The sequence below is a fragment of the Cetorhinus maximus genome, chromosome 3 (assembly GCF_964194155.1).
Source record: "Cetorhinus maximus chromosome 3, sCetMax3.hap1.1, whole genome shotgun sequence".
Lineage (NCBI taxonomy): Eukaryota > Metazoa > Chordata > Chondrichthyes > Lamniformes > Cetorhinidae > Cetorhinus > Cetorhinus maximus.
The window spans coordinates 67,134,579-67,146,451 of record NC_135881.1 but is presented as its reverse complement, the minus strand read 5'-3'; the positions used below and the strand labels follow the sequence as shown (position 1 = coordinate 67,146,451).

At 49.5% G+C, this 11,873-nt stretch overlaps 1 long non-coding RNA gene across 1 annotated transcript in view; it reads left to right on the top strand.

Annotated features, from left to right (window-relative positions):
* The first annotated feature begins 496 nt into the window (after nt 1-496).
* LOC144678708 (uncharacterized) overlaps nt 497-11,873 on the top strand; it is a 71,284-nt gene continuing 59,907 nt past the window's right edge. Inside the window, exons 1-2 of the long non-coding RNA XR_013576164.1 lie at nt 497-543; nt 6,451-6,588. This is a non-coding gene — a long non-coding RNA (uncharacterized LOC144678708). The remainder of the gene's footprint in view (nt 544-6,450; nt 6,589-11,873) is intronic.

Sequence of the window (11,873 nt, the reverse complement as noted above, 5' to 3'; positions counted from 1 at the left end):
CTCTCTCTTCAACATGTTACGATTCCCACAGAGACTGAATTCCAAATGACTGACTCTCAGGGTGTGTTGGGTGTTCTGGTGGCGGGACTATAAATGCGCGGGACTTCCATTCAGAGGTGAGGTGGCCAGCTAGTTAGGTATTCAGAGTCAAGGGGCCCTGCCAATCATGTGGTGGGCAGGAGGTTGGCAACCCTTCCATAACCTCATGGGGTCAAAGATCCAGGCACCATATTAGAAAGGCATCCACTCCCTGCAATCCAGCAGCATCAGCCTGGCTGTTATGAATGGATATTTTGAAAGTACAACTGCTGCTGCAAACTGCTGAGCTGACCCCCCTGGAATTCTGCAACAGCTGCTGCAGCCACCTGCTGTTTTTGAGTAATGCATCAGTGCGGAGAATGTGCAGCCCCATGGCTTAGCGATACCTCCCTGATGTTTCTCCTCCTGGCCACCCGGGAACAGCAGAACGTCCTGTTTCACAGTGATGACAGCAGGGGAGCCTCCCGCCTGACCAAGGTGGCCTAGATGGAGATCGTAGTGGAGGTGAGCAGCCATGGGGCCCACAAGTGAAACTAAGTCCAATGCTGCTAAAGAGTCAGGGTAAGTGGCACAGGATAGTCACTGCAAATTGGTTCTTATGATGGCATCAATGTAAATGTACGAGTGAGGAGATATGCCAGGGAAGATCTTGGGTTCTAGGCCTCAGCACTAGATGGAACATGTAGATTAAATGTGTGGGTGCCAGTTCATGCTGAGGATGAATCCAGCTCCTCCATCTCCCCAGGTGGCAATTCCTCACCACTTTGCTACACAACATTGTGTAGGGCACAGCAGACCACAATGATCCCGGGCACTCTCTGTGTCATGTATTGCAAAGCTCCGTCTGAGTGGCCCAGACAGTGGAACCCCATCATCAGCAGTCCAGTGGTCTGTTCTATTGTTACCCTTGTTGAGGCATCAGAGGCATTGTACCTCTCCTCTGCTGGGTTTTGTGGGCTCCACACAGGTGTCATGCTCCAGGTCTTCTGGGATGTCCCCTGTCACCCAGGATCCACCCCTGCAGTAGCACAGGGGGAACAAACAGTTGTGGCACCAGAGAGTGACTGAGAATGTACGAGACATGAGAGCTCCCTGGGAAGCGAGCACACACCTGCAGGATTCACTTTTGGTGGTCACAAACCAGCCTTACCTTAATGGAAGGAAAGCTTTTTTGGTTTATGAATGTTGCTGGCTGTTTCCGAGGAGCTCTCAGAGCTGTGTGTGTGTAATCAATTGCCCCTTGTACCTGTGGAAATACAGTGATAAATCTGGAGCCAACAGCTCTGGCTGCCTGGCTTTCAGGGTCTGTGGTGAATCCACAAGATCGTCAGCCCTTTTGAACATATTGGTGAAATCCCTTATGCACGTGTATGTGGTTAACTGGGAGATGCCACACATGTCCCCTGTGGAGCCCTGGTACAACCCGATGGTGTAGAAATTCTAAGACAACTGGTATAGGATTGCCTCTCATTCCTCGGGGCCATGGGTCTTCCTGCAGGAGATGACATAGGTCAGTGACTGACTGCTGTGACATCCTCAGCCATCTTTGACGTTGCCTTTCTGACATTTGCAGATAGTTACTCCACATGCAGTATATTCGGTCATGCACTATTTCTTGGTGTTGCTCTGGCCCATGGTTACCAGCGTACTAGGTTGCTGCCACCCCTTGTTGACCTTCTGGTCATTGCTGCACCTGGCCCTGGCCATCCTCTGTCAGTTACTCTCCTCCTCCACCACAGGATCCAAAAGCATTGGGTACACAAGACCCATTCTGTCTGCTTGACGAGAACTGTGGACAGAAGGGAGGAAAGATCTGGTCAGCATAATCTATTTGATCTTCCTCCTGACTTGACGACTATAGACCAATAAGAAGCCGACCGCTGTGCATCACACACACCCTGGCCTCCACCCACACCACCGTGGCCAACTCCCCCTCCTCGATCTGGTCTTTGGTCATCTCTTCTAGCTGTTGCAGCTATGCCCCTGGACCGTCCCACTCACTGGAGCTGCAAGACATCACCCTTCACCCACCCTCAGTTACCTTTTACCTTCCCTCCATTCCTCTGGCCCTGCCTTTGCTGACACTTGAGCCATCCACCATCATCCTTGATCAAGTGTCTGTCAACCTAGAGCTGTCCCCCTGTCACCATCGAGCTTCCCCCAGCGCCGTCCACCTGCTGCCCCCCCACCACCACTTCCCCGACACCCTCAACCTGCTAACTGTCATCCTTAACCCTCACCATATCACCCTTGATGTGTCATTGGTTACCCTTAACTGTCCCAACGCCACCATTGACTATTGCCCTCAATCATCCTTGATTTCCCCTCTGTCATGCTTGGGCAGCCTTTGGTAGAAATTGACCTTCCCTGGGTCATCCAGCTTCCTCCCTCTGCCCCCCATGACCCTTCTTAGGGCCTGCACAACCCGACCTCCTCCCTCCCTCGGGCAATCATGCCCCAACCTCCCTGGACAGTTACCACATGAGCTTAATACAACAGCTCAGCCTCCTCTCCCTGGTCCAAAAATGTTCCCTATACAAGAATAGCAGCTTCACTCACTCCAAATCCGGCAGGAAGATGACCTCACCTGCTGCATTCCACCTTTAATTGCTGCCGCTTGCATTGGGAACCATGATTAGCCTTTAATCCACTGCCAACTTAATTCCCAACTTTCATTCTGCCATCGGGAAGCTGACATTTCACATGAAACAGTCCGTGCCCATCAGCAACAAGAGCTGGACAACATTCAGGCTTGGGCTGACATGTGGCAAGTAACATTCGCACCAAACAAATGTCAGGCATTGACTATCTCCAACAGGAAAGAATCTAATTATCTCCCTTTGAAATTCAATGTCATTACCCCTTTACTAAATTCCCCTCTATCAACATCCTGGGGATTACCATTGACTAGAAACTGAACTGGACTAGCCATATAAATACTGTGGCTACAAGAGCAGGTCAGAGGCTGGGAATTCTGTGGCAAGTACCTCACCTCCTGACTCCCCAAAGCCTGTCCACCATCTACAAGGCACAAGTCTGGAGTGTGATGGAATATTCTCCACTTGCCTGGATGTGTGCAGCTCCAACAACACTCAAGAAGTTGCACACCATCCAGGGCAAAACAGCCTGCTTGAATAGCACCCCAACCACCACCTTCAACATTCACTCTCTCCAGCGCCGATTCACAGTGTGTACCATTTACAAGATGCACTGCAGCAACTCACTGAGGCTCCTTCAACAGCACCTTCCAAGCCCGCGACATCTACCAACTCGGAGGACAAGGGAGCAGATGCATGGGAATACCACCACTTGTAAGTTCCCATCCAAGATACACACCATCCTGACTTGGAACTTTATCACTGTTCCTTCACTGTCACTGGGTCATAATCCCAGAACTCCCTTCCTAACATCACTGTGGGTGTACCTTCACCCACATAGCATGCAGGGGTTCAAGAAGGTGACTCACCACCACCTTCTCAAGGGCAATTAGGGATAGGCAATAAATGCTGATCTAGCAAGCAACGATCACATCCCTTGAAAGAATAAATAAAAAAATCTCCTGCAAAATTAAGTGCACCTGCCCGCGTTCTTCCCCATTCCTGGCAGCAACATTAGATTCTGCCCAAAGAATCATATGATAAAATTTCAAATTTTAAGACTTTTACTGTAACAAACAAACTAAATCAACAACGACTAAACATTACTTAGTAATGAACTAATATACTAAACTACAGAAAAGACATTCCCCCTTAACTTCCCAACACGACCAAGAACCCCACACTGCATTTATGTTACGCCATACTCTCCGCTGAATTAGTCTTTACAGGAACCAGTCCAAAATTACACTAAGCTTCCAACTCAATTCTCTCCATTTTGCTGAGTCATAACATCCAGTGTCCATTAAAAGTTATTTGCCTCAGTCTCCTGAGAATCCCTGAACCGACTTCTAGCAGCAAAGCCCATGCTAGTGGCTCCTTCTCCTGGCCATGCCAAGGCAATTCTTCCAGTCTCCTTAAATATCCATAGGTCCCATTTCTTCAACCAGGGAACGAGCTCTCACCAGCATCCTGCTTGGTAACTAACAGAAAGTGGCCTTTTCCTCCGCTGTTCACTGCAGTTGCTGTTTTTTTGTCTCTTATTTCTGGGACTCTCTTTCTGTCCAGGGTCTCTGAGTCAGTGGGGAGAATTTTCTCACCATCGGGGCGGGGGGTGGGGGGGGGGGGGGGGTTAGACGGGAGTGGGTGCAGGCGGGTGCATAGCCGATCGTCGCCCGCGATTAGCTGCGCACCACCATTTTATCTGGGCAGGCCAATTAAGGCCCGCCCAGTGTGACGTGCACTCAGAAGTGCTGTGCGCTCCCTGTGCGGGTGGGGGGGAGTAGGCTGAGTCGGTGACTGCGATCTTTTGCGCATGCGTGCGAAAGAGCGCAGAAATCTCAATGAGGCACGGAGCTGCCACAGGGAGATTAGTTTGATGTTTGAAAATTTGAATAAAGTAAAAAAAACATTAAGACATGTGCCCTCATGTGACAGCGTCACATGAGCTGAAACATGTCAATGAATTTTATAAACATTTTTTATTAAACTTTAAAAACCTTCATGAAACCTCATCCTGCCTGTGGATGAGGTCTCAAGAGAAATGCGAAGGCTGCCTGGGCTCTTTGCCTGCCCGCCAACCTTAAGGCCAGACGGGCAGCTCCGTTAATTAGTTTAATTACTGTTTAAAAGGCCTTAATAGACCTTTGACAGTTCGGCAGGTGAGCAGCTGACTCTGGTGCGCGCCCACCGAACTCAAGTTCTGAATGACGTGCCGTGACATTGGGATGCACACCCGATGTCACCGTGCATCGTTTTACGCATCAGCGAGCGGGCCCCACTCCCACTCGCCAACCCAAAGATTCTGGCCAGTAAATCTGGCATCAATAAGGCCAGCTGTCTTTTCCTTTATATGCTGCTGTGAAAAATAGGCATCTTGCTTTCAATAAAGCTTGACCTGATCCATTGCTCCCATGGCAACCAGGCCACATGGGCTTATTGCCAGACAGAACATGTAGAAGGTCACATCCTTTTCTCCAAATTACTCCATTTTACCTAGAATTAAAGGAGACAGTTTAAAACATAACCATGTTATAAAACCTCGCATTCATAACAACCTTAAAGAGTTCTCTTAAAACTTCTCTCAGCAAACTTCCAGTCACCCATTTTTACACCACATTCTTTGGCTTGGTCTCAACTCTTGTCTGATTACGTCCCTGTGATGCTCCTTGTGACATTTTCTTATGTAAAAGATGCTACATAGTGCAAGTTGTTGTTGTTGTTCATGTTATTGCAATGAAAACAGTGAACATGTTGGCCCCAGGCTTGGCAACCCATCTTAAGATCCATTATCAAATTATATGGCAAGTCTGGCAAGTGAAATGCTGCATTCAAAATTCATTAGTCTGTGAATTAACTTTCTGTTCCTTTCTGGAGCTTGTTGTCAAGCAATAATGGAAAGAATTGTCAAAAATAGCAAGTATATGTTTCTCTTTAAATACCGACTTACCAGTGTGATTCATTGGGAGTGACAGGCACTTGCTTTGATTAAAAACAGTGAGCTATTAAAAATAACCACTGCTCCATGTATTTAAATCGTTTTCAATCTGTGTCACTGTTGCTGATCATAAATCTCATCCCCTGCATTTCGGTGACAATGACAGATCTGTAAATATACTATAAAGGGCTTAACCTTGAAACTATCATTTCAGAAAAATGTTTCTGAAAATGATGTAGAAGATTCGATGATAATGTTTAACAAGGGGACAAAGTAAAATTCCAGTTAACAATGCAATGAAATGACTTGACAGTTGTGGTGTGAAGGTGTGTAGCTTCTGTGACCTTATGTATTGCAATGTGTGATTCTCAGTATACAGAGGACTGAGCGCATTCAAAATTACAGATGTAAGCAATTAAAGTGAACTGCTCAATGAAAAACTCAGAGTAATCTGTCCATGGTGCTGTGAAATATGATAACTACTCCTGACAGGAGTACAGACACTGGAGGAAAGAAAATACAGTACTGACGTTGCCTGCAAAAGGCTGCGGTGAAAGGGGGGCTTCACTTTTCCAGCAGCAAGAAACAAAGTATGTCTGAAGGAATAGCAGCCTTTGGCCAAGGGGGAGGTCAGCAAAGGTGGAGCATCCAGATGCAACTGCACATCTCTGGAGGTGCTTCTACCTGAAGTTGGGAAGCCCTATAACAGGGCGCTTCAAACTATACGTGGAAAGGTTACCTATGGTATCACTGCAACATTTACCACCCCAAGAACTGGTTAACAATGCAGAAAATTACAATTAACCTGGAGCATTTTAGCAGTTAAATTGTACCTTCCTCAAAATACTTACTCAGAGTTTTATTGCTTCCTGTCTTTAGATAGACTCATCTATGGGCCCAGGACTTACCAGCCATTCTTGTCAGACCATAGAGACTGATCTTGAGCATGTGGACCTTTGTTCCTTTCATGGCTTCATTGGACAGCAGATTTGACAGTTTTCTTCTGCACTGGGGGTGGTGAGTCGAGCAGCTAATTAAGTCTGTTGTTATCCATATGGAAAAAGGCCAGTGTGAAATGACAGCAGGAACATGTTCTCCCACCTGTCATGCAGGGTCGCCATTCCCGGCAGAGGCCGGCGTGAAACCGTTTTGTGCCCCATTAATGGGATGCAGATGAAGGCCTGACTGGAATTGTGCTCCCTATCCAATTATCTGTGTCAACAATGGGATATCACGCCGGTCCGGAAGGCATCTGGACCAATGTGGTGCGAACATGTCCGTACTCACCTGGCAGAAGGCCTGGGGATGCTCACAGAGACTGGAAGATGGAAGCCTTTAGTGACCAGACCCTGGAACACCATGTGCAGAGTGGGTGGGTGGAGCATCAACCATGTGATTCTTCTAGCTGCAGGAGCTTCCAGGACATGGATCTCCTCACCGCAGCTGGACGGCATGAGGTAATGTTGGGCGGCAATGGTCTGTGCTGGGAGCAGATTTAGAAGGGGAGGGGAAAGATGAAGAGGTGGTGCAGGTGTGGAGGCCTAGAGGGAGGCTGGGGAGGTTGCAAGTGGTAGGAGAAAGAGAGTGATGCTGCTGGGGTTGTGGAATTGGTGAGGTGGTATGGAGTAGGAGGGTGGGAAGGGCTGTGGTGGAGTGTGGGCTGGGTGGAGGTGATGGGTTGGGGGGGGGGGTGGTGTGGGGGGGTGGGGAGGTGTGTGCAGGTGTGAACGGGCATGGGGGGTGTGCAGGTGTGAATGGGCATTGGGGGGTGTGTAGGTGTGAACGGGCATGGGGGGTGTACAAGTGTGAATGGGCATTGGGGGAACAGGGCATAGGGGTTCAGAGGAAGGGGGTCTGTGATGTCAATTGATGAGTCCTGGGGGTCATACTGGGGGAACTGTTGATAGGAAGGGATGGTGAGAGTTAAAGGGGCAGTAGGAGCCAGTAGGGTGGGAGGGTGACAGTCCTGCAATGCAGGGTGAAGGGGTGCAAGGGTTGTTGGAGACGATATGGAAGTAAAAGCAGATTCTGGTGGTAGGTGGGATGGGGGTGGGCATGTGTATTGTTACGGGTGTGGGCTCCTTGGGAAGGTAGGGGACATGGACATTGACATGCATGGGATGGATGGTGATGGGGGAGGGTTGAAGGGCAAATGTGGGGAGGTCAAATGTTATATCTGAGAGGTCAATGGTTATGGGCGGGAGGGTGTGTGACATGGGGTGGGTGGGGTAAAGGTATTGGACTGTACATCAAGATAACATAAACCATCGCCGCTGGCAACTATCCAGGGCCTCGTGGTGGAGATCACGAGATGCTGCCTGGGAGTTGGGTCAGTCGAGTTGCCAGAGGTTCAGGTCATCTCGACTGGACACCCAGCATGTAGTACTGACAATACTAGGGAATTAGGACAGATGAGCATGTGAAGGGCAAAGGCTCAGTGTGCACGGAGAATTCTTGCACATGGCTCACAAGGGCCCTGGCACAGGCCTTTGCCTCCCTGCACATTCATGATTTCAGGGTCATAGACACAGCCTGGGGTGTCCCTCTGAAGATGGTTGGGTGGAGAGCGGGGTCGTACAGGCTTAAGGACTAGGAATTGCAAATAAACCACATCAGACCTCATTAAAATGCAAGTGTAATCTATTTACAAAAGTGTCATAACATTAACAATCATAGTGCACCCGCCCAACCACATGTGAAATCAAAACTTCTTAATCTTGCGTTCCCTACCATTTCTTCTACGTGCTTGCCAACATCCGCAGTAGGGATGGAGACAGCCTGCTGACTAGTTTGCCCTGTTGTCTTGGATGACCTTGCTGGCCATCCTGTGGAGACCTGAGGCCTGGAGAGCCCCAGCTTATTTTGGCTGTCCCGCTGTGGGACAGCTGCTCCATCTGTGTCACAGAGGCCAAAGCTGGAGTCTCAGTCAAGGGGGATTCCGAAGGGCCAGACACCCTCAGAGTCCTGAGTGAGTTCCCAGGCGTGTCCAATAGCTGCTCCTCCTCCTCCCTTTGGGTGCCTGAGGGCCGTTGCCTGACTCCTCGAGGGAAGAGCCACCTGGAGGGAGGGCGAGGTGCTCCATCCCCCTCTTGCGTAGCCACTGCAAAAGCTCACCCATTGCTACAGCGATGGAGTGCAGGTCTGCGTTCATCTCCAGCAGAAACTGGCCATTCTGCTAGACCAGGTTCTCCATGATATCCGCCATGCCTCCCATGGAGACCTTGATGTGTGTACATGTCGGCACCACTTCATCAGTCAGTAGGCAGATGGACTCCTCCGCCTCATGTGCCACGCTTGAGGGCCTCTGACATCTCTGTCTCATGTTCCTCCACCTCTCTCAGCTTCCCCAGCATCTCATGGATGGCTCATCTCAGAGTCTCGTCATCTGACTTGGACACCGCAGATGCCTCTCCCCAGCAGTTCTTGGAGAGCTGCTCCCGCCTCCTCCTGCTGCAGACACGTGTCTGTGCGGTGACCACCAAAATGTGAGACCCTGCCTGAACTATATCTAGTACCCACCAAGATGTACATCACTGGGCTGGTGGAGAGTGTAGGTGTCTGCTGTGATGCATCCACAGTTATATTTTCTTCCTATCCCCATGACCTCATTCCCCTGTGGGCTGGAGGAACTGCTGGATAGGGTTTCCTTTTTTTCTGTTGACCTCTTTCTGTTGGCACCTGTGAGTGAGAGAGGAGAGAGCGAGTGACTGCATGAGCTGCCTCCAACATGGAGGAACGCAAGACCCTTAGGTTTCTATGTGACTACATTATGCATGAATCCTTACTGGATGGAGGCCACCTGCTGACCTCTCCGCCTGCCCAGGCCCGGTCTGGTTCATCCCCTGCCAGCTGGGCTGCCCGCTCCTCGAACTCAGTAAGGTTCTTGAGGTCAGGCTGGCCCCCTCCTGTCTTCCCTCTCTCTCTCCTGTTATGCCTCAACTTTTCCTGCACAAAGAGAGAAGATCGGGTTGGGAGCAATTGGGTTCCATGTATCTTTCTCATGCTCCCAGTCTTACAAGTAACCCACTGGATTGTGTGCCATCTGATTGATGCACTGCAGGTTGCCCACAAGGGTTCTGGGCAGCACCCTCCAGAGCAGTGAGCCCATGCAGATAGAAGGATAAGGCTCACAGAGGCATGTCATTAGCAGGGCTTGCTGGTGCCTTCAACAGCTAATCCCCTTCCCCCTGCCACCCCACTCCCAGACAGCATCTGAGCTCTCTGTGTGGAAGGGTCAGGGACCCACAGTGGCCTCGCTACCTGAAGACTAGATGGACTGCAGTAGGGGTATGAGGCATCAGCTTCTCGTGTTGAGTAGCTCTTTTATGCATCAGCTGCATAGATGGTGCCCTTGCCACTGAGGCCCATGTCCCCTCTACCATTCAGTGAGGTGAGTGTGAGCAGTTGAGGGTTCATTTACCCTGGTGGCATGGATGAGGTCATTCATCCATTTGTGGCATTGCAGGGCAGTCCTCTGGTGCAGACCCTGGGCACTGACCACTCTGGAAACCTCCTCCCATGCAGAGTTGACTTGATGGCTCAGCCTCCCCTTTCCATCCTCGGGGTAGATGATGCCCCTCCTGGCCTCCACTGCATTGAGCAGCACTTTAAGGGGAGAGTCACTGAATTTGGGGGCCGGAGGTCCCTGCGATCGGTGGGCCACCTCCTCCTCCAACAGTGGGTAAGCAGTTGATGTCCAGGCAACTTTTAAATATGGTGGCTGGACATGACGGCAGGGTGCAGGCCATCTAGCCTGTCCCTGGCGTGATACTTCGGGAAACTCCGACTGCATAATTAATGAGGCCAGCATTGCATAATTCAGTGTGAGTTCCCACCAGCCTCCGCAGTGGGAAATGCTCCCGGTTTCTGCCCCTGTTACAGGATGTAGGCCCAGAATGGAAAATTCCGCTCAAGGTTTCATGTTCCACTCCCAAAACTGACCTCATAAATTCATAGCCAGTCCCTCGGGACCAAGGATGACTTGGTTCAGTAAGTTCTGAGATGGCTGATAAGTCCAGTGCGCGACCTGCAGATTCTGCCACACGCAGGGTGCTTGAAGGGTTGGCTTGGTTGTTTGGAGGTTTGTGCGCTCCTCCAATGCCTCAACTTCACTTCTGCACATTACCAATGAAGCTTCTCGATGTGTTTGGTGCCTTCCTGAATGAGCCTTCTCCATTTTGGTCAGTCACAATCCAGGGTCTCCCATGAGTTGGCAGGTATGTTTGACTTCTTCAGGGATGCTTTAAGGACACCCCTAAAGTGTTTCTGCTGTCCTCCTGGGAATTTCCCACCATGACCAAGTTCTGAGTAGAGCAGTTGCTTCAGGAGTCTCATTTCAGTATTCAATCTACATGTCCTGTCCAGTGGAACTGGTTTTGAGTGATTACTGCCTTGATGCTGGACAAGGTGGCTTGGGAGAGGACATTGTTGTTGGGCTGCCTCTCTTGCTACCAAATTTGGAGGATGTGGTATTCTCCAGTACTTTGAGGTGCCTGCTGTAGGTTGTCCAAATTTCCGAAGCATACAGGAGCACTGAGATCAATGCTTCCCAATAAACCATGTCCTCCGTCTCTTTTCCTCACTCGGTCAAAGGCTGAGCTGGCATATTAGAGGTGTTGATAAATTTCATCATCAATGCCTTTGCTGAGAGGAGGCTCCGGAGATACGAATAATGGACCATATTTTCCAGGATCTCACCATTGATCTTAATCAATGTGCTCATTTGTGTTCATAAACTAGCATACTGATGGAGTACATAGGAACATACGAACAATGAGCAGAAGTAGGCTATTCAGCCCCTCAAGCCTGCTCCACCATTTAATAAGATCATGGCTGATCTGATAGTAACCTTAAATCTATCCCCAATAACCTATCACCCCCTTGCTTACCAAGAATCTATCCACCTCTACCTTAAAAATATTCTAAGACTCTGCTTCCACCACCTTTTCAGGAAGAGAGTTCCAAAGACTCACAACCCTCTGAGTGAAAAAAATTTCACCTCATCTCTGTTTTAAATGGGCGACCCCTTATTTTTAAACAGTGACCCCTAGTTCTAGATTTTTCCACAAGAGGGAACATCCTCTCCACATCCACCCTGTCAGGAACCCTCAGGATCTTATATGTTTCAATCAAGTCGCCTCTTAATTTTCTAAATTACAGTGGGTACAAGTCTGGTCTGACCAACCTTTCCTCATAAGATAACCCATCCATTCCAGGTATTAGCCTGGCAAACCTTCTCTGAACTGCTTCCAACGCATTTACATCCTTCCTTAAATAAGCTGATCAATACTGTACACAGTTCT